This window comes from Macaca thibetana, chromosome 9 (genome assembly GCF_024542745.1).
Source record: "Macaca thibetana thibetana isolate TM-01 chromosome 9, ASM2454274v1, whole genome shotgun sequence".
In the NCBI taxonomy this organism is placed as follows: domain Eukaryota; kingdom Metazoa; phylum Chordata; class Mammalia; order Primates; family Cercopithecidae; genus Macaca; species Macaca thibetana.
The window spans coordinates 100739434-100763053 of NC_065586.1; the positions used below are offsets into that span (position 1 = coordinate 100739434).

Consider the following 23620-nt stretch of genomic DNA (forward strand, 5'->3'; position numbering starts at 1 on the left):
CCTGTCTGCCATGATTGTCAGGCCTCCCTAGCCATGTGGAACTGTGAGTCTGTTAAACCTGTTTTTCTTTATAAATACCCAGTCTCAGGTATGTCTTTATCAGCAGCATGAAAATGGACTAATACAGCAGGGGTGCAGGACTGGCCCCTGGGATTCCAGAGATGGCTGCCATGCCTCCCAGTCAGAGGGTTCTGGGTAATGGGGATGCAGGAATGGAGCTGGAGGTATCAATGAAGGCAGAAAAGACCTAGTTAGAGAGCACAGGGGCCAGAAACTCCTTAGACACAATCTCATTATGCGCTAACAATTAGGAGGAGAGGAAGTTTGTTGGGAAGAGAGGCCTGGCTGGAGGGAGAAGAGGATGATCAGACAGAGGTCTATAGGAGATAGGTGTCCATTCATCAAAAAGTCACGCAGGGAAGGAAACTATAGACAGACAGAATCTGGGAGAAGTTTCCTAGCTCTTTCTATTTGCAATGTTGGGTTGGTGATTTTCCTTTGCCTTGTGTTAAATTTGCTGAAGGGGCTGTTAGAAAAACTCCAGCAAGAAACTACCTTGTTTATCCCGAGAACACTCAGTAGGACACAAGCAAGGAACAAAGTTGTGGGAAGTGGGAATTGGAGTCCAGGGTGCAATCTGAATGCAAGAGAGAGGACCTGTAGTGGGGTTCCAGAGTAGAGAGAGAGCAGAGCCATGGGCAGCTTCTAGAAAGGTGAGAAGGTTGGTGTTCCTCTGCAAACACCTACGAGGGCTATCTTCTCTCTCCATTTATGGTCACCTTGATACAAGCTGGTTTGCACCCACCTCAGTGGGTCAGTGATGGAGACTGAAGAGGGAGCAGAGACACTCTGCACCTGAAAGATGCCTTGGGGATGTCAAAGAGCCATCTTGCAGCCACATCCAGATGCCTGCTGCTCACAAAAGAATGGGAGCAGCAAACGTCACAGCAAATGGCATGTTTTTCTTCAAGAGAATGTCATCTCCATTACTGCTAACTAGGGCCCATTTTGCACCCAAAGAAGAAGCAAGGTGGATAAATATTTCAGAGCAAGGAGTGTGTGAGAGATAAGTGGGCAGGGCACATGAACATTGGGTAAAATGGACTTTGTATTCCTCATGGTTCTCCCCCAACTCAGTAACAAGACCCAAGTCTGAGTTTCATGGAACTCCCCAGCTCATCCGTGTCCACTGAGTTCCTTCTCATTGATGTCACCTGGGGAGGGAAAGGTAAGCCAGAGCAGGATAGCAGATTTCCTCTGTTGAGGAAGATGAGGTGGGTCTCCTGCTTTAAGAGTCTCGATCGGCTGTCCCAACTAAGGGACACAGAGCAGAAGGGTCAAGAGAGATAAGCAGACATGTCAGGTGGCCTTTGTATAAAAGATATGGGCCGGGCGCAGTGGCTCACACCTGTAATCCCAGCACTTTGGGAGGCTGAGGTGGGTGGATCATGAGGTCAGGAGATCGAGACCATCCTGGCTAACACAGTGAAACCTCGTCTCTACTTAAAAAAAAAAAAATACAAAAAATTAGCCAGGCATGGTGGCGGGCGCCTGTAGTCCCAGCCACTTGGGAGGCTGAGGCAGGAGAATGGTGTGAACCTGGAAGGCGGAGCTTGCAGTGAGCTGAGATGGCGCCACTGCACTCCAGCCTGGGCGACAGAGCGAGACTCTGTCTCAAAAAAAAAAAAAAAAAGATACGAGAGGAGCAGTCGAGAATGGGGGATTTCAACCCATTTCTTAATTTTTATCAACTAATCTCTTCAAATCTTTGCAACTTTCCCTTTTCGGTTATTCTTTCATTTTTAGTGAAGTATACTTCACACACCTATAAAATTCCTCCACTGTGCATGTATGATTCAGCGAGTTTTAGTAAAGGTATAGAATTGTACAACCCATGACTGCAATCCTATTTGAGAACTGTTGTCATTATTGTTTCTCTTCTCCAAATGATTAGCTCAAATTCTTCTTGGAGGGGCTTGCAAGGTTTGCAGGAGGGTGCACAGTCGATCTGGGGAGAGAAGTAAACACAAGCAATGAAGATGATGGAGTGGCCTGGACGGAAAGCTTCTTTACAAAGAAAGGATGACAAGAGCCCGCAGTTCTTATTGTGTAGGTAAAATGAGCCAGGGGCCATGCCAGCACCATTGCATGGATTATCACCTTGGATTTTAACAGTAAGCCAAAGTGACAGGTAAACTTGTTATTCCCATTTTACAGATGGAAAAATGGAAGTTTCCAGAGGTGCAGTAGCTTCTACAAGGTCTCACTGAACCCATACCTTTCCAACTGTAGAATCTGCATGCTCAAACCATTACACTAGGATACATATGAAAACTTTGCTCCAGAGTCTAGACTGTACTGGAAGATGACTTACAATGCAGCAGCTCGGCCGGGCGCGGTGGCTCAAGCCTGTAATCCCAGCACTTTGGGAGGCCGAGACGGGTGGATCACGAGGTCAGGAGATCAAGACCATCCTGGCGAACATGGTGAAACCCTGTCTCTACTAAAAAATACAAAAAAACTAGCCGGGCGAGGTGGCGGCGCCTGTAGTCCCAGCTACTGGGGAGGCTGAGGCAGGAGAATGGCGTGAACCCGGGAGGCGGAGCTTGCAGTGAGCTGAGATCCAGCCACTGCACTCCAGCCCGGGAGACAGAGCGAGACTCCGTCTCAAAAAAAAAAAACAAAAAAACAAAACAATGCAGCAGCTCCTGACTGCATGCTTAAGACCTTCATTTCTGCACCTCTGAATCCATTTGAGTTTATAAAATGAAAAATGAACCCCTACCCGCTATTGATCCTAATCCTCACGCATCCCTAGTTTCGCTCATTTTGGCTTAGGCTCCACCTGGAAAACAAAACATTAACCACTGGGCTTTGTTTGCTCTGATGATCCTGCTCTGACCCTCACATAGCACAAGGCAGCAAATGTCTGGCGCCCCCCCTTGTGCAGAGGAATAAAGAAACCTGAAAACACACTCTCATTTCAAAAATAGCCTGCCTGCCACAAAAGTAACGGTGTTCGATGATGCCATTGTATTTCTTACTCCCTTTCAAAATCAATCTTTAGATATTAGGCCTGAAAAGTAGGTGCCACCATCTTCTAATGATATGCCAGGGGTTAGAAACAGAATGCTACACACCACTTAACACGTGAAATATGATTTATCTGTCGGGGCATATATGAAAAAAATGAAAAGAAATATCTAACAACAACCCTTCTGTTGAGTTTTGAAATGTAAATGTTTGCTAATGCTTTGCCGAAGACAGCTTCACTTGGGCTGAGAGCCATGTGTAAAGAAACATTAAAATGCATCATTTGCTCAGGGCTAAAAGTCATCAGCTTGCGATATTAATGCCCTTTAAAAAATAATTTGACGGCATGAAATCAGAGCATGCCTTGTGCAAAGGATTGGCTCTTGTCAATTTTCTCGTGGATCTACTGAGCTATAATTGCATTTAGATCTTGCCAAAAATGAAAGTGTTCTTTTTGTAAATTCTCTCCATCTATTTCGTTTGCTGGAAGGAAGGTAAGGGGGTTCACTTTGATTTCATCGCATGTGAAGGATGCCTGCCCTATAGGCTGGAACATGCTGGTCAGCTAGAGGGTCATGGGTTAGTGTTGTCTTTTCCTCCATCCTCAGCTTACAGGCTCCCGGCAGGGCTCATCTGGGTGAGTGCTGAGCTTAGGGGACCTGGGAGAGCCCAGTAACTAGATTAAGGCCATTTTGGCTGCAAGTGACAAAAACTCTTCTCAAATTGGCTTAAGCAACAAATGGGAAATGTTTAAGGACACAATGGGTATCTTACAGAGTCCAGGGTTGGGAATGAGGTCGAACCTTAGCCCCACTGGAAGCAGGGGCTGCCACGGATGTGTGCCTCCTGGGTGTGTCTGGGGTGGGCTGTGGCTGCTAGTGGCTCCTGGGATGGGGCTGGGCCTAGTGGGGAGAGGGGGAAGATGAGGCAGAGGCGGATTCCACCCAGCTCTGGTCTTCTCTTCCTGCCTCGTCTGGGACAAAACCCCACGTTCTCCTGCAGTGGGTGGTGTAAGGGTTCCATTTGAAATAATGGTTCTGTGGTGAAGAAGGAAATTGGAAACAACTAGATAATTTCTTGACCTCTTCACAGATTCTATAGCCTTGAGCATTACAACCACCTGGTAGTCACAAGTGACAGGAGTGGTGCCTGAAGAATAAGCCATTTCTTCATTATGTAATCATTTGCCCAACAAAGGGGAGGAGCTGAGGGCCACAAGGGTAACGGATGAGCAAGGCACAGCACTAGCCATCAAGGTGCCACCTGTCTGGTTGCTTTTCTGGAGGCTGGGTGTTCCAGGATGTCATGTTTCACTCAATGTCTCTATACTTTCCTTTTATCTTTCTATTAAAATTTTTTGATAGATGCTTTATATATTCATGCATATATACACACACATATATACATTCATGCATTTATTTCAACCATTTGTTCGACACATACTTATTGAGTGCCTACCAGGGGTTCCAGGCTCGACTGATAAAGCAGTGAACAAAACAGAATTGGTGCCCTGTCCTCCTGGCACTAACTGGTGGGATGGGCTGTGATTGCTTCTGCTTGATGCGGGTGTTCCCACTTTCTCATCAGCAGGAAAGTGCCATGGCCATTTGACTCCTCAACAAGCTCAGCCCTGATCTTCAGCAGCCTTGTTAATCCTTGAAATTAGTTTGGAAGGTTTCAAGTAGCGATTCTTAAAGTGTGTTTGGAAACTCACATGGGTTATTTTTTATCGTAACGCGAAAACACTTGTCTTTTTAAAATCTCTGTCATGAGCGAACGGTGGAGTTATCCAAAGGCTACACGATGTGTGAAATCAAAACAGATTGAATGGAGAAGCAGACATATGACTCCAATTGACTTCTATTAAGCCAGCCAATGAAGAGATTTGCGAATAACAAAACAATGCTTCTCAATTCACTAGTTTTTTAAATTTTTGAAAATATAGTTATTTTTATAAAAACACCTGCTTTATATTAACATGTTACATGTTTATGTTAAGGTACAATAAGTTTATTGTTTTTAATGAATTAATGTCTTTGAAAAATGTTTCAGTTTTAATTTCAAATATGGTAAATATCAATAGATATAATCCACACAAACTTCTTTGAGGTTCTTAATTTTTAAGAGTGTAAAAGGGGCTGGGCACAGTGGCTCATGGCTGTAATCCCAGCACTTTGGGAGGCCAAGGCAGGTGGATCACCTTAGGTCAGGAGTTTGAGACTAGCCTGGCCAACATGATGAAACACCGTCTCTACTAAAAAACCAAAAATTAGCCAGGCGTGGTGGTGGGTGCCTGTAATCCCAGCTACTCAGGAGGCTGAGGCAGGAGGATCACTTGAAACCAGGAGGTGGAGGCTGCAGTGAGATTGCGCCACTGCCCTCCAGCCTGGGCGACAGAGCCAGACTATGTCTCAAAAAAACAAGAATGTAAAGGGCTCTTGAGACCAGAAAGTTTGACAACTGCTAATTTAGAGGCAATGGGTATTGCACGTAATGGGAGTCAGCATTCTCAGTAGCAGTGAAATTGATTTAAAGCATATTAGGGAAAGAATTGTAAGGAGGCTCTAGAACCAGCCTCAGAAAGTTACCAGGATCTAGGAAAACTAGGAGGTCAGTTGCTGCCAGTGTCACAGAACCAGCCTGGTGAGGACACCACAGTTTCTCCTCACTACCACTGGAGGCACTCCCACCCCGGAAACTGGAGGCTGCTCCTGCCCCCAAACCCTCTGCCATTCCTGATTCTTTTTGTTCCCGGCTCGTGTGTGAGGTCTGGGATGGATATGTCTCACTGTGGGCCTAGGTCATGGTCCAAGGCCTGGCAGACACAGAGCCGAGGGAAGTGAGCGTGACTGTGTGGGCTCCTATGGAGGGAGGCGGGCCCAATCTCTCACCCAGAACCACGTGTAGAAAGTGATGGGCAGCCTGACAAAGTTTGCTTCAACCTGGTGTGTTTCAGAGAACGTCCTGGGGCTCTGTTTACCCTCTGTAACCACATCCCTTGAGAAATCAGGGGAGCTAGAGATGGAGGGCAGTCAGTGTTATCGCTCCTGGCTCAGTCTCCTGTGTACTTTTGTTTCTAAGCCTCGGAAGCTTAGGGATCTTTTGTGGCTGGATGATGGCAAGGTGCATGGGATATGGAAAGAGGCAAGGAGAGTCTGTTATACTCCCGGGTCTGCCTCCTTCCTCGGTGAGGGGGAGGATGGAACTTAAGAGTGTAGTGCAGCAATTAAGAGCTCAGGTTCTGGAATCAGAGTTTGCGGGTCCCAATCTTGGAGGTGCATTCTGCTTCCCTGGAGACAGCTGTTTCTGGACAGGGTCAGCGGGCCATGTCAGGGAGACACAAGAGAGGGAGGAGGGAGACAGGCAGCAGGAGCAGAGCTGGCTGGACAGGGCTTTGTCCACTTGATAAAGCAGGTATGTTCCATGCAGCTGTCCCTGTGTTGCTCGCCTGTATCTGGTTTTCTCATGACTCAGAGCCACAGGGCAGGCCCCTCCAGTGGTAGGGAGAATTTGGACATGGTTTGAGATGAAATGAGGTAGAAGACTCTCCTTTTGCTGCCACCCACCAGAACTCCCCAGGCCAGTGCTGGATCCCTTCTGGTGATCAGTGAGTCTGGGGACAGCCTGCCAGTTAGAGCTGGTGACCACTTTGGCTGGAGGTATGCAGGAGTGTACAGGACCCAAGTGACAGAGAATCATCCCCTTCTCCTAGGAAGAGGCAATGAGAAGCCAGAGAGAAAAATCATGGACAACAGCATGGGAATAGGATCCTGGGACAGAATGGCTCCTGACAAGAGTAAGCGAGGCTTTGAGCTCCTGGAGGGCAGGAACCATACTCGTCTCTGACTCATTTCCCTGGCACCTGGTAGACTGCTTCTCACGATGGGTAACTGCAGCTTGCAGGGAGCCCAGTCAGGTTCTGGCTCCCCCTTCCCTTGCCAGTACCCTCTTCCTCACTCAGTGTGCTCCTGCTAACACCTGGCCCTCCGGTCTGCAAGAAATTACCTCCTAAGCAAGTTCCTACGAAGGTGTCAGGCTGAATGTGCTCCTGTATCAAGGATACTTGAATTTTAAAGGAAACAATGAAGAGGGCATGGCTTTATCCAGATTGGCAATTCTCTAATGCTTGTTTTTACCCATTTCCCCAAGATTGTAATAGGTGTTTTGTAAAATTCTTTATTAAATTATTTGCCAAGTGAATTTGGGAAATCTTGGATGTTATAGCTCCTCCTCAAAAGATTTAAAATGCACAATGTTGGCCAAGCATGGTGGCTCACGCCTGTAATCCCAGCACTTTGGGAGGCTGAAGCAGGCAGATCACTTGAAGTCAGGAGTTCGAGACCATCCTGGCCAACATGGAGAAACCTTCTCTCTACTAAAAATACAAAAATGAGCCGGACATGGTGGGTGCCTGTAGTCCCACCTACTCGGGAGGCTGAAGCATGAGAATGGCTTGAACCCGGGAGGTGGAGGTTGCAGTGAGCCAATCTCATGCCACTGCACTCTAGCCTGGGCAACAGAGTGAGACTCTGTCTCAAAATAAATATAAATAAATAATTAAATAAAATGCGTAATGTCATGTTAAAGGCTCTAGGGGGTCCTGTGAGTTTTAACCTGTTGGATTTTTAAAAAATAAGTCTTATTGAGGTATGGTTTACATACAATAAAACTTGCTCATTTTAATGGTTCAGTCTAATCGTCTAATCAGTTTTGATGTATACACTCAGGTAACCAACATGACAATCGAGGTCTAGGACATTTCTATCAGTTCAAAAACTCCCTCATGACCCTTTGTAGTCAATTCTCTTCCCCAACGTGCAACCCCTGGCAGCCACTGGTCTGTGTCCTATAACTAGAGTTGAGCCTTTTCTAGAATTTCACAACAATTGGAGTCATACAGTAAGTTGTCTTTTGTGTCACTGGTTTCTTTCCTTAGCATGATGTTTTCTGAGGTTGAGCTGTGTTGTGTTTATCAGTAGTTTCTTCCTTTTTATTGCCAAGTAGTATTTCACTGCACGGATGTGTCACTGTGAATGCACTCCCCAAGTCTGAGTGGTTTCCAGTTTTAGGTGATCAAGAATACAACCACTATGAATATTTGTGTACAAGTGCTTGTGTGGCTGTGTATTTTCATTTCCCTTGGGTAAACAACTATGAGTGGAATTGTTTAATTTTATTTGATCAAGGGACACTTAAACTGAACATCTGTTAATGAATATTCTGAAAAACACAATTTGGAAAACACGGCTCAAATATTGGGACTGTCAACACCATCCAGGCTGCCACCCTCACTGTCCTTGGGCAAATGCCAAGCTTATGGTACCAGGGCCGTTTCTCTGCAGACATTTGGAAGGGGGAATGGAGTGGCCATGGCCTTGTCAGACAGAGCTCAGCCGGAGAGGGGACTCAGGAGCTGGAGTTAGTGAGTGGAGTTGGCCTCAGAACTGTGGTATCTTTTCTTATCTAATAGTAAAACTCCAGATGCTAGTTAGCCCTGGTCCGCCATGGTGGAGAAGCAGTGAGTCTGGTCTAGAGCCCAGGTCCCACACCTCCTTCTCACTGTTTTTAAGAGGGAAAAGAGGCTCTGTAGCTGCTTTTTGCAAATGCCGTCATTCTCATCAGCAGATGGTAGAGGAGAGAGGCTAATTGAGAACTCCTGTAGCATATAAAACAAAACCAGCCAAAGGAACCCGCAAGGTAAATGATATCATTATCAGGGAAGTAAAGGAAACAGCATCTGTCCCTGCTGTGGCAGGAACCAGAGCTAGGATGCTGGGGAGGTGCCTGCTCCCTGGGCCTCGCGGGGAAGTGGTTCTCACTCAGCAGCAACGGGAGCTGATGGCTCAGCAAATGCTCTATTAATCCCACCTGAAGAGAAGCGTTCGGGAGGGCTGGGCTAGGTCCCGATTTGAAATGTTTAATGCACATCTTGATCTTCCTTTTATTTGTTGTTGGACTGTCTGGACAGACTCTTGTGATTTTCCAGATTTGTTGATCAATTAAAGTTGGAGAAGACACACCGTTTATCCCACCACATGCTTTCTGACAGGACATAGTATGTTGAAACATCCAGGGATAAGTTCATCTGATTGTGGGCTTAGCTGATGCAGGGGCTGAGGCTGCAAAAGGTATGTGCCTTTCGCAGCAGCCTGAACAAACAATTGTAAAACTCCGTTCATTGCCTTTGGCTCCACTGGCTCTCAGGCCCCACTGGAGAAGAGGGAAGAGACGGCTCTTTTCTGCAGCCACCTTCCTAGGCATTCCTGAAAGAGCAAAGGCTTCTGGAAACAGACCCATGTTCCCGATCCTGGCTCTGTCACTGACTAGCTAAGGCCAGGGCCGTCTCTTATGTCTTAGTCTCCTTATCTGTAAAATGAGGGCATGTACCTACTTCAGAGGTGTTAGGAGGAGTATATACACATGATGCCTTATGTGGGTACAATAGTGCCTAGCACAATATTAGCTGTAGAATAAATGGGAATTCATAACCCCTCATTCCTGGATCAACCCCTGCAAGTTCACCCAAGAACGCTGTGTGCCTGAACAAAAGACAGGTAGGAGGAAGGCACGGAGGAGAGTGCTTGGGTAAAAAGACACTGTGGCGAAGCATTCCTCTACTGGAGCCCCTCTCTCAGAATCCTAGACTCCTAAAACACCAGGCTTGGAAGTTCCTTTGGAGGTCTTTTATTCAACTGTTCACTTCATACAGGAGATGACTTTCCAAAGTCCTTGCCAAATGTCATCCAATTTTCCCTGGAACATCTTCAAAATAGTGTAGTGGGTGAAGAAATAGTCTCCACCACTTCCTAACGCTAACCCTGGGCTAGTTCCTTAACCTCTCCCTGTCTCAGTTCCCTCAACTGTAAAGTGGGAACAATGATAGTAGGATTGCTCTAAGGATGAGTTAATACCTGTGCCTAAAGTGGTCTTTGGAAAGCACAACCTCTCAAAAAAATACCAACTTTAAACACAATTATTATTGCTATAACCTTTTCAGGGTTGAGAACAAAGCTATGGTTGGTTACACCCCATAACCTCCCCGGCACCTCAGGGCAACTTTGGTCCAGAAAAGGAAGCTCTCTCTGTCTTCATGAGATTTCCACTTGGGCTTCCATTGATTACCCTTCTGTTCAGATTTTAATTTGTTTTTGGAGAGCTATCATCTCTTCCCTGGGTCTCTTCCTCTTTCATACTTAGTACTTTATACCCAAGAGAATATTATTACATCAAATATGAAATTGTGGTTTTGGAGGTCAAAAACTGTCAGGTGTTTCATACGATTCAACCTGTTATTAATTCACAGAAACAGTGCCATCTTTGGGTCCCTGGAGTCACAATCACCACAGTTACTTTGGGCACCTGATTCCAGGTCCCTAAAGAAGATCTGAGAGGAGTGCCTAGAAATCTGCATTTCTAACAAGGTCTCCACTGACACAGTAGAAAGAACACTGGCCTGGGAACAGGAAACCCAAGTTTGAGGACCAGTCCTGTTTCTACCTGGCCACACAATCTTGGGAAAGTCACTTCAGTCTCTAGGTCTCTGCTCCCTTTTATCACCACAGTGGGAATTATGAGAAAGTGATCTCTAAGATTACCCGCAAGCCCGAACTTCTATGGTTTATAAAACACTTACTGGGTGCCTACTGGGAACTGAAGGTCACAAAAGATATAATTCAAGCCTGCAAGGAGATTACTCTTGTTGGGAAGATTCAAACCAGATGAAGAGGCAGAGCAATACAACGTGGAAGATAATACAGTGTGGTGGCATCAGTGAAATCACCGTGGAGAAAAGGGTTAACTCCAAATGTGAATTACTGCTGAAATGAAGCCTCTGTAGATAGCGTAAGCTTCCTGAGGGAAAGGGCAAATCTGGGCATCACCTTAGGTTGAGAGAAGGAAGAGTGAGCTTATCTTCTTTTCTCTTTGATAGTCCCAGCACTGGCTCCTAAAATTTCAGCAGCCTTTAAGGTACTACCTACGTTCATTTGCTCATTCATTCATTCATCCATTATCTATGTATTCATGAATATATATTGGGTGCTTACATATAGTGAACAAGATCAAATTAGTCCCTACCCTGAGAGAGCTTAACATTGTAAGGAAGGATATGACAAATATTAAACAGATTAAAAAAAAGTGATGTAATGCTATGAAGAGAATTAAAGCAGGAAGAAAGAGTAACTGTGGTTTCTTTGGTTTGGGGGTGATGGTCAGAAAAGATCTCTCAGAAGACTGAGAAGCTGTGACCTGAAAGTCAAGAAGAAGCCAAACAGGGCGAGATCAGGAAAAGAATGCTTCAGGTAGAGGAAACTGCCAGTGCTGAGGATCTACAGTGGGAATTTACAGGAATGAAAGGCAGGAGAAGAGGGGAGAAAGGCGGGAGAGGGTACAAGATATATCTGGTACAGTAGGCAGAGGTCAGATTGTAAAGCATTTCATAAACTAGAATAAAGATTTTATATTTTATGCTTAATTCTACATGCAATAGGGAACTGTTGAATGGCTTTAAGAAGAGGAACAACATGATTTGACTTAGGTTTTTGAGGGAACTCTCCAGCTACAGAATGAAGAATGATTGTAAAGAGGGTGAGTGGAAACAGGAGGCCTGGCGAGGATGTTATTGCAGTGTGGTCCAATGAGAGACGGTGATGGAGCAGACTAGTGATGGAGCAGGTGGGGAACAGGGCACAGGTGTTGAATCACCCAGGGTGGAGAGGATGGGGGAGAGGCACACAAGGAGATAAGGAAGGGCTCAATATTTAAAGCAATGTTTCTTAAACATTTTTTCCTGCTCTAATGGGAAAATCATTCACTCACAAGAACAGTGTTTCAATTCAGTGGTGATTCTCAACTGGGGCTCCCCTGGAAGGTATGATAGCATATTGTTGATATTGTTGCTGGAGGAATGTGGGGGTCATGCCCTACCCCTGCACTCCAGCAATTGCCACATGGTTTATGTCATGACTGTGACACAAATCCTAATTGTGAGGGAGGGCTCAGGGTAGCTGCTCAAAATGATAGGAAACATAGACAAATTCAGCCCAGTTTGACTTATTGAAAGCTTGTTCCTTGCTATTTTGACCCCCAAGGACATTTTGATTTCAGGTTTGTAAATAAAATTATTTGTATTAGAATAATAAAAACATTAATTTTTTGTTAAGATGATTTTATGGAGCAAATTCTAATAAGTAAATTTAATTCTTTGATCATTTTTTATCTGATGCACCTACAAATTTCCAGCTGAAGCTGAGCCTGGTGGCTCATGCCTGCAGTCTCAGCAGTTTGGGAGGCTGAGGTGGGAGAATCTCTTGAGGCCAGGAGTTTGAGACCAGCCTGGGCAACACAGTGAGACCCCATGACTACAAAAAGGTTTTAAAATTAGCTGGGTGCAGTGGTAGGAGCCTGTAGTCCCAGCTATTCAGAAGGCTGAGGCAGGAGGATTGCTTGAGCCCAGAAGTTGGAGGCTGCAGTGAGCTATGATTGTACCACTGCACTCCAGCCTGGGTGACAGAACAAGATCCTGTCTCTTAAAAAAAAAATTCAATCATTTTGGATTTCCATTTTCATTATGAGAAATTCTATTCCATATACCCAGTTTTTTTGGAAGAGTTTGAGAAGGATTAGTATTAGTTTTTCAATTTTTGGTAGAATTCAGTTATCACTCAGGTTTTTTTTTTCATAATGACGTTTTTAAGTTCAATTTCCTTAGGCTTGATTTTGCAAATTTAAATTTTTTCAGACATGATTCTTTTTTTTTTTTTGAGATGGAGTCTTGCTCTGTCGCTTAGGCTGGAGTGCAGTGGCACGATCTCGGCTCATTGCAAGCTTCACCTCCCGGGTTCATGTCATTCTCCTGCCTCAACCTCCTGAGTAGCTGGGACTACAAGTGCCCACCACCACGCCCGGCTAATGTTTTCTATTTTTAGTAGAGATGGGATTTCATCGTATTAGCCAGGATGGTCTCGATTTCCTGACCTCGTGATCCACCCACCTCGGCCTCCCAAAGTGCTGGGATTACAGGCCTGAGTCACTGTGCCCGGTCGACATGATTCTTTACTAAGTTTTAATGATAATGATAATGAATATGTTTGAGGTTCACCCTTTTCACTCTCTATTTGTGTCCAGTCAAAATTCACAATGCCAGCAACACAATAGTTTCTAGTCCCAAGACCCACTGAGAAAAACATGGATTCTTTAAAACGTAAAATACATATTCAACATGATGCTGCACTCTCTTCCCCTCCCCGCTCAAAGGCTGACACTACTAATTCACCGCTGGTACTTCCTGTGGGTTGGGAGACAGCTGTAGCTGATATTGAGCTTAAAATCAGATGGTTCAGACATTGAACAATTTCTGCATTAGTTGGTAAACAGCTGTGGCCTGGAAGGCTCCTTTTGGACCTCCCTACGCTGACCCAGCAACTAAAGAGCTAACACCCAAATGAGCAGGGTGCCCGGAAGATCCCGGAAGGGTTGGGGTGAAGGTGAGGGTTGGGAAGGGCAGGGTTGGCCAGCACCACAGCTGGCTGTTTGTGCTAATTGGTGGATTGTTAACTGTTTTGAGTATCACTGGGGAACAGTTTAAGAATCTTTCTCAGTACAAGGCTCCAGGCAGACGTTACTGACTTAATCAAAGTTGGCACTTTAGATGAAACCTATTTATCACCCCTAGATTAAGGTCTTATCTCCCTTAGGGATATTTGCTTATAAACAGTGTGCTCTGAAGGTTAAAGAACCTCCAAGTCTTCAGGAACTGGACTTCTACAGCTGTAACTTCAAGTACCCTCCTTGGACAGAACTGGGGGCTGAGGTTTCAAATCACAGTTCCTGATCTGGATTGGCTTTGACGTTTGAACATGAGATAGGGTAATCAATGGGGACAGGCACTAAAATGAACCCTAAGACCCTCCCACCATTGCCAAGGCTTCTAGCACAACAGGTCTGCATTCAGTCTTGGCATTCTGCCGTGTAGAAGCCAGGGACATCAATGGTTTCTCTGCTACATGTTTTCATTTTTGTAGAAATCACGCTGCCTATAGATGGCAAAACTAGCTTAGCATAAAAGCAGCATGACTTGTGCCCTTAAAACTATTAAGTAAAAATAATTTGCCAGCCAGGCGCCGTGGCTCACTCCTGTAATCCCAGCATTTTGGGAGGCCGAGGCAGGTGGATCACCTGAAGTCAGGAGTTTGAGACCAGCCTGGCCGACCATGGCGAAACCCCGTCTTTATTAAAAATACAAAAAAATTAGCCAAGTGTGGTGGTGCATGCCTGTGATCCCAGCTACTTGGGAGGCTGAGGCAGTGGAATCGCTCGAACCTGGGAGGTGGAGGTTGCAGTAAGCCGAGATTGCACCACTGCACTCCAGCCCAGGCAACAAGAGTGAAACTCTATCTCAAAAAAAAAAAAAAAAAAAAAAAATTGCCATAGTAATATATATTTTTCCTTTTTAGTAAGTGGCAAAGTACCCCTGATTTTGAAACATGTATGGTCATGATATCAAGAGTGACAACCTGGGCAAAAGATAGCTATTGCAAAGAAGAAGGGCCTTTAGGGAAATGGAGCAGAAAGAGGAAGCAGTAAGATATTGTCTTTGGAGTCAACAACCATATATGGATTGGGTGGTCCAGAGGAAGAATGTGGCAACCTCCCACAAGGGCTGTCGGCGCTGCTGTGGTGGGATGGGCAGGAATGATTTCTCACTCCAGGATCACTCCGTTTCCAATGAAAGACTTTCAGAATTGTCACAGCTCTTATTTTTCCAGTGAGGTGATTGAGGTCCAGAGGAATTAACTGACTTGTGCAAGACCACACAGCTAGCCCAAGATCCATTCAGAGCCAAGAAAGAGTCCTGAGAGCACATTCTAGTTACCTTAGACAACATGTCAGTGCAATTCATCAATTTCTTGATCATCCAGAAGTATCATTAGAAACACCAACCATATAACATTGTAATGTGGGGCTGGGTGAGGATATAGATCTATTTGCTTCTACACTAAGTGGCCTCATTTAGTGCTATTTTGGAGTCTGCTCTTGGTACTTCCTAGGCTGTCTTTATCATCGTCAGTCACCTACTGTGCCTGCTTCAAACAAATCTTCCAACATCTGCTTCCACACACTGTTGAAAGTACGTTAGTAATTTAATTTTATGTAACACTTCTTCCAACTCGCTAGAAATCTTGCCAACGCAGTCTTGCCCGCTCCCCGTGAGGAGCCACCTCTTTCTCTTCTGCAGTCTCTGGGCCTCCTGTATCCCTTGTGGGCAATGCATTGTTCTAGGAGGAAGCCACCTACTATTTCACAAAGAGCAGGGCCCAAATCCTGTGGCTGTGGACAAAGTCCTTTGCCTCTCTGAGCCTGAGTTAAGTCTCTGCGCTAACATGTGTCTCTCAGGGAGAGTGGGAGGCTTCAATGCCTGCATAGAGCTGTCTTTTAACAAATGCTAGTTTCCTGTCTTTGTTTAGAGGCATGTCCCCCCCTTCTGCCTTACATTGTGGTTGGTTCCAGGCGTGTTTGTGCTCTTCAGTAGGATCCAGAGTCCTTAGGTTGGTGACTATGTTTCCTAATTCGGGATCCCCCTGTGCCAGGCATAGGCTTGCTGTAGGCTCTCCATTAGTGCTTGTAGAGTAGGTAATATTGTAAGTCATTAAGTTCTGGTCTGAGGCAGGTGTGTAATGGCCACATACTCTCTTGCGGGCTCAGGGGTACAGGTCCTCAGAGGTCTTTTTCCTTCTGTGTACTGGGAGGCATAGTGACTGCAGCTCTGACCTCCATACAGGTGGACTTTTTTCTTTTTTTTGAGACAGAGTCTCACTTTGTCACTCAGGCTGGAGTGCAGTGGCGTGATCTCTGCTCACTGCAATCTCTGCCTCCCAGGTTCAAGCAATTCTCCTCCCTCAGCCTCCTGAGTAGCTGGGATTACATTCCCATCCAGCTAATTTGTGTGTTTTTAGTAGAGACGGGGTTTTACCACGTTGGTCAGGCTGGTCTCAAATTCCTGACCTCGTGATCTGCCCGCCTCGGTCTCCCAAAGTGCTGGGATTACAGGCGTGAGCCACCACACCCGGCCAGACATTTCTATAAAGGATGATCCCTCTTTGGAAAGTGGCCTCTTTGCAGAAGGCCCTTCTCCGAAGAGGGAATAAGATTCAGGGAGCCAACTTCAAAGCCCATGCAAAATGAGCCAGTCTGCTCCATCCCGGTGGGCACAGTCAACGGGGCAAGAGCCCCCCCAAGGCTGCATCTCCTTCCTTCCCAGGGAAGCCATGATTTTGAGTGACTTTCAGTGTTTCTTAGCATTTGGGCAGTCTCTTGATTCCTTTGCAGAAGGTTTTGTTGTCAGATCAAGAGCACCTGCTCCCTTTATGCCCAATTGGTTGTATAGATGCAGAGGGGGCAGGTGGAGGCAGAAAGAAGTGGTGAGAAAAGCCTTGAGAATGGAGATGAGGGTGCTCCCAGACAGAAGGAAAAGTGGATAAAAGAAGCCTGGCTGTGCTCCCTGCACCTGAGTTCCCTAAGATTCTTCCCTTCCTGACAACAAATCTTCTTTCTCCTTGAATCAATTTGAGTGGGCTTTGGTGCCTGTCAATAAATAGGCTCCAACTAACTTCTGTTTTAAATCCATTGGGGTCACATGGTAAGTTTTTTGAGCGTGGAACCACATTTCTGTTCTTATCTTCCCCCAAACACACAAGCAATGCTGGAGGCAAAGTATTTGTTTGTCTAATGAATAATGCGCCTGGGTAGCACCGTGCTGGGTGCAAGGAGAGTGTCTGCCCCCAGAAATTTCAAGAACTGCCAGAACATTTGAAGCAGGAAGGCTGGTCCTTTAAATATGTCATAAGCCCCGTTTATGGTGTGTTCTGCAGCAGTTTTGCAAACACAGGAAAATCCATTTGAATCCAATATTCTCAGATTGCCCTGTTCATTTGGTAGTTAGAATATATTATCCTCATAGATTATTTCAGATCCTTGTTTTCAGCCCTCTCTGAACCTCCTCCAGATCACTGCTAGTGAGACATTTGGGTAAAGTTGTAAATGCATTTGCTGTATCTTTTTACCTAAGTATTTCCAGCAGGTTTTATGGAGCTTGTAAATATGAACTGATTTTCTTTTACATAAGTGAGTCAGCCTTATTTTTGTCTAAAGTGGACTTTATGAACCTGCATGAATTAGAATAAACACTGAACCCAGCAATCAGTTCTATATTTAGTTCTTATTAGCTAGGCTGTGTGTGTGCGTGCGCGTGCACGCACGTGTGCACATGTGCAAGCATACAGAATATTAAGAAAAAAATTAAAGGTGAGTACTTCTGTGATGTGTGAAGCTGGTTAACCCATGTATGTGGCCTGGAGAGAATTCCTGGTCAGGTAGAAATAGGGCCAATGGCTGAGGGATCCCTTTCTCTGCTGAAAGTCACTGTTTCTTTATTTGAATATAGGGGAAAATAATATTACATTTCAGGATAAATGTGCAAATCAAAGGAAGCAGGGAATGTGGAAGGACCCTGAATAGTTACTAGGGTCTAGCTGGTATTCAGTAGACATGTAGCACTTACAGAATCTCAGCCCTCAATGGACTTTAAGGTTCTAGAGGGCTGAGGCTCCTGCCTCCTGCTATGTCCCTGACAATTCCTAGGAAGCCATGTGCCAAATAAGTAATAGTATAATAAGAGTTTATTACATTGAATGAAAGAATGTTGCTTGAATGTTAATTTGGTCAGAGTCCTACCAGAGAATTCCCAGCCAAACAGTATTGTCTCGGGTCATCATAAGTAACAGAGCAGCAAGGTTGACAGACAGCAGAAAGGTGGCAGAGGATGAGTCTCCAAACCTAGCTGCTTGGGTTGGTACTCACTCAGGTATTTAAGAGCTATGTGACCTTGGACATGTCATTTAGCCTCTCTGAGCTGTGGTCTCTTCACCTGTAAAGAGGGTAGAATGGTAACATTAATGCCCCAGGGACAATATAAGTCTATAGAATATATATAAAATGCTTGGAACTGTGCCTGGTGCAGTGTTTGTTGTTGTTACTATTGTCATTACCATTTACTTATTATTGTTCTTAGTGGTTAAAAGTGTGGACTTTGGTTTGAGTCTTGGCATTGCCACTTACCACTAACTTTGTGACCTTGGACAGTTTCTCTATTTCCTCATCTGTTATTTGAGGGTGTCTCTTACTTCCTGGGGTTACTGTGAGGATCAAATGAGACAATATGTGCAAAGCACTTAGCATGGGGTCTGTCACAGAGAAAGCACTTCATCGATGTTATCTATTATATCATCTTGAGAACACTATTCATTCATCAAATATTTCTGAAGCCTGTGCTGAATGTAGGCTTGGTACCAGAATAAAATTTCTTCCTTCTTTAATAAGGAAATGTGCACATCTTTTCTGTTTGGGAGGAACATTTACTTCCTTTCTCCTAGTCAAAAGCATTGTAATATTGTACAAAAATCTGGAGGAGAATAAGGGGTGAGGGATCCCCTAGAGGGATTTGACTCCAGGAGTCACCGTGCTCATGAAGAAGCCCCAGCAACAAAGCATTTGCATACCCAGGACCTGGGACTGCAGCTCACAACACACAACAACACACAACCAAGAGAGAACAGAATTGAAATTAAGGTGAGAGTTTCTTCTGTGGCACTGGTTGGTTGTTGTTGATGGAGAAGTGTGTGTTTGTCCCTGTGTTCTAACTTGTACAACTTTATGACAGCCTGGTGGGAGGGAGCATGGTACTCTTGAAAGGAAGCATTGGTTGAATATTTTAGAGCTGTGTTCACTATAACTCATTAAAAAAACAATTAACTAGAAAGGGAAAGAGAGATTTCCCAGGATTCCTACAATGATGGTGTGTTAATTTTATTAGCAGGTCAAAAAATATATTTTTAGAAATAATGACTATCACAGTAAAACTTACACAGTGATTATTGCATGCCAGGTTTTATTTTGAATTCTTTCTACATATAAATTTCTTTAATCCTAACAACCAGCTTCTGGTTAAAAGATACTATTACTATCTCCAGTTTCCAGAAGTGGATACTGCGGCACAGAAATGTTGACTATTAATAACTTGTCCAAGATCATATGTCTGGCCAATGGTAGAGATTCTGCCTAAGAAGTCAGGTGCTAAAGTCTAATTCTTTTTAGCCAAATTCTGTATCACTTTCTAGAGTAAAAGCCTGGGATAGGGAAATTGAGACCCAAAGAGGTTAAGTAACTTGCTGAAGTCAGACAGCTAAGAAGTAAGAGAGCAGGGACTCAAACTCAGCTCTTTCTAGGTTCAATGACTGTACCCTTAGGAGTTATTCATGTTATTTCTCTTTCCTCATTCAGTTTCCTAACAGATTATCATGAAGGCTTAGTGAGACAAGGTATGTGGGTATGTTTAGCAAACTATAAAGCAACATACAAGCTGTTGTTTGTAAATTAGATTGAAGAACTAGAGGGGAAACAGGAAGAAACTCACCTTGCATTTGAGGCGCAGCAGACAGACCTACACCCTTGCAGCGAGGAGATAAATTAGTAGCGATGCAAAGGAAAATCAGGTGGGATCTTAAAACCAGACAGAGTGGAAGAAGGGAACATTTCTTTTTTAGTGCTAAATGTGCTGAGTGATAAAAGCAACAGACCCAGCGCTTTGTTCTCTGTGACCACGGCTCAGAACCCAATGCTGTTAAAACAACATCTTCAGAAACAACAGTAGCAACTTCATTTTAGCCAAAGACTAAAATACTTCCTTCTTCTCACCGAACTTTCCTTTCTTCAAGCAGTTTCCGAGCATTTCTCCAGGTGATTGGCTCTTTTCAGACACCTCTGCAGAAGGGTTCTAATTTGCATCACCTTATGGAAATCTTCATCTTGAGCTACATGGCTCCTCTGGGCTGTAGTGAGCCCACAGAATCGCACTTACTGATGATCTGAAAGTGGTACAAAGACTGACAGCTCTTCCCTCCCAATTATAGCCCCCCTTTCCCAAAATACTGGCATCTGCCAAAGCCCCAGTTGTTTTCCATGGGGGCAAAATTGCCTCTCTCTCTCCTCAAGCTAACTTTAATTGTACATTCCTTTCATCTGTTCAAAATCTGATTTAAATATGAATTCCTAGAACAGAAATATCCAGCACTCAAAAGATTGTAACCTCGTTACAGTTTGTCCAACCACACGGTGGTCATATTATTCTCCTCTATTTGGTGATGTCTTGTCAAAAAAGACTAAATGACAATGTTTGGTAAAATAGCAACATTAATCACAGTCAAAGTGATTTATTATTAATCTACCATACTGTGGCTGTCCCTTGGTTATTTGTGAATATGTATCAAGCCCAAACTTTGAAAATTTGATAATTGGTTTCTTGCAGTTTCATTATTTCTCCCTTCTCTCTGAGTTTGATGTGTGTGGAAAGTTTTTCAAATATGTGTCCAGGAAATGAATCTTGGACTCAAAAACAGGCAGAGCAAGAAAAAAAGCCTTGGTTATTAGTTTAACAAATAGTTATTGAATGTCTTAACTGTGTTAGGTATAGCCCAATGTGCTGAGAATATAGCAGTGAACAAGGACATAGTCTTTGTCCTCACAAACTTACAGGCTAGTGGGGCAAAAACCAATGAAAGAACAAGAAGAGACATATACATTTTATACATTGCAATAAATCCTTAGAATGAAAAAAGCAGCCATATTGCAAAAGAAAATTATGGAGGAAAAACTTAGAGAATATTCTGTGATGACTCAACTCCAAAACTTAGTGTTGTGGATGAAAAAAAAGGTCAGGCATAACACCCACGTGTTTGGCCAACCCACAGTTGAAGCAGGTGCTACTTCTTCGACAATATGCTAGTAGATCTAGCAGTAAAATATACCATATGCTTGTGGTGAGTTTTCTGAGAGAATTTGTCTTGAAGATATGTAATATGTATACAGTTAATACATTCCTCGGAAAATGCTAAAAAACATTCTGGTACTCCTCTTTTTTGGATTGCTATGGCCAGGATGCTGTGGACCATGGAGTTCCTCTCCCTCCTCCTAGACACTGACTCCAGATTCTTGTAGTGAAACTCATTTTCATGCATTGGGTAGATAAGTCCCCTAAAGTTGGGATCTGATGCCTCTCAGACTCAATATCCAGGAGAAGAAATATGAATAGAAGTAGAAAAGTAGGATAGCACGCTACTGACAAAGTAGGAAGAAGTGCTCCATCACTTTCCTCAGCAGGTACACTAGCCCAGTGACTAGTCTCAATTCACTAGTGAAGACCCACCATTTCCCTCCATTTCCTGTTTCTGCTCATGATTCTCTTTCCATGCGGGAATCCTTAAGGATGGAGCCAACTTCTATTAACTTTGTGGTTTGGTCTTATTTTGCAGGTGGCAGTTTCTAGCAGCTTGTTACAAAACCTTGAGGTATCATCCCTGAACTGACTCAGGTGCCACAAACCCCTCATAAATCCCACATTGTATTGTCAGAGTCCTTATCACACAAGATCAATAGTTATTCTCTTACATAAAACCCCATCAAGGGTCTCCTATAACTTGTTATACTAAGATCAAGCTAGATACAACAAGAGTTTCAGTTTTCTACTGCTCTGTAACAAATGATCCTAAAACTCAGTAACATAAAATAATGATTTATGATTATCTCTCATTATTCTGGAATTCATGGGCTCAGCTGGGTGGTTTTTGTTTGTAATCCTTCATATAGGTTCACCCAGAAGGTGTCATCTGAAAACTTCTTCACTCACATGTCTGGTGCCTGGACTAGGATGGCTGGATCAGCTGGGGCTGGTCAGACATCAGTTACTTTATGCAGCACCTCTATGTGGCTAGCATGGGCATCCTCATAACATAGTGGTCATAGTGTAGGCAGGCTTCTAACATGGCCACTGGCTGCATCAGAATTGGTGTTGCCAGTGAATATGGAATATGGAATATGGAATATGAAAGCTGCCAGTCTCTTAAGGCCTGGGCCTGGAAACTAGCATCAGGTCACTTGTGTCACAGTCTGTTGATCAGACACCGTCACATTCAAAGGCAGGGGATATATATTCTTGCCTTTTAAGGGAATGAGTGTCAAAGAATTTGTGGCCATCATCAATCTGTCACAAATCTATTGCCCCTTTTATATGAGAGCCTTTAATATATATGAAGAAAGCAAGTATAGACCATTATATTTTTTCTTTACAGGCCATATTCACCAGTTCCTTTAACCTTCAGATCCTTCACATCCTTGCCAACTCCTATATGTGTTCCAAATTGTCAAAGTCTCACGTAAAACATGGTTTTCAGGTCTTGATTCATTATCCCTGATGTAGTTGTTCCAGTACAGAGGAATGGACTGATCACCATCTCTTTTCTGGAAAATATAATTCTATGTATGCAGCCTAAGTCAGCATTTCTTTTGTTTTTATTAGCCATGTTATACTTTTGATTCATATCAAGCTAAAATGACATTTTAATTATAAAAAGTAATTGCAGCAAATGTGTAAAATATGAAACAACACAAAGAGAAAAATAAGATCATCTGTATTCCTACCACTGAGAATTAACCACTGCTACCTTTCTGGCTTTTTTTCCTATTAATACCTGTGCATAAGTGTGTGTATTCTGTGCCCTGCTTGTTACCCACTTAACAAAATATTATGGGCATTTTCCCCACATGAGTATTTGTCTTCTGTAGTGGCGACATCATATCACATTTTGCGGTCAAGAGAAATATTTACATCTTTTTCGGTTGAAATGCAGTTAATCCAGATTGTCTTCGTTCTGTACTTCTGTAGTTTTTAATATTAACCTAAATGTAGGACTTTACCTTTTTTTTGTTAAAAATTATATGGTTGCTTTTAAGGTAAATTATTACAGTCGGTTATAACCTTTCAAGTCTCGATTTTATCAACAAAACTTTCCCAGATTTCTGTAATTTAAAAATCAGTGAGTATTATAATCACTGATATATAATTAAAAATAGGATAGAGCCTCCTAGCGTTTCCCTGGAGACCACCCTCCAAGTTTCATTACTCTATTGATCACTCTTTGGCTCTGATCAGTTAATCATCTGAGTAGTACTATCATGTGACTTGTTTCCCCATTTGAAAACAAGAATTTTCAACACTAGGAGAAAAGACTGCCAATCATTTTGCCATTTGAATATATTCTATCTGTCATGTTCCCTTTTATGTCCATCTCATAATTTTATTAAAGAAAAGAGATTGGAGTGATTTGGCCTAACTTCTTTTTGGATCCATGCAGTTGTCTTTTTCTATTGTGTTTAAAAACCAACAGTTTAATTTTTCAATGATTAAATATATATCCTTGGACTATAGATAACAAAACCTATTTTTAAAAATCCAGATGCATTTCCAATTACCCACAGTCCTTCAAAGTGCACCTCCTGTGACTTGACATTCTCATCTTTAAGTCCTTTAAGTTCACTTCAATGTGGCTCAGTTGGGAAAAGCGATTTGGACTCACTCAAAGCAGTGATGAGCTTTCTTCTATCTTATTTATCTCAGATTTCTGAACCCTGAAAAAACATTTGTTCTACCCTCTTTGTATGAAGATTATTTTCCCTGTAAGGGTCAAGGCAAAATAGAAGT

At 43.6% G+C, this 23620-nt stretch overlaps 1 long non-coding RNA gene across 2 annotated transcripts; it reads right to left on the bottom strand.

Moving 5' to 3' along the window:
- Nucleotides 1-1758: 1758 nt before the first annotated feature.
- LOC126963054 (uncharacterized) lies at nt 1759-21925 on the bottom strand. Of its 2 annotated transcripts, none has more exons than XR_007728905.1 (5): nt 21770-21925; nt 19502-19587; nt 18148-18224; nt 17890-17956; nt 1759-2008 (listed from the first exon to the last, which is right to left on the bottom strand). It is a non-coding gene; the product is annotated as an uncharacterized LOC126963054 (long non-coding RNA). The 2 variants fall into 2 exon arrangements; XR_007728904.1 differs by having other exon boundaries at nt 19502-19952.
- Between the last annotated feature and the right edge of the window lie 1695 nt (nt 21926-23620).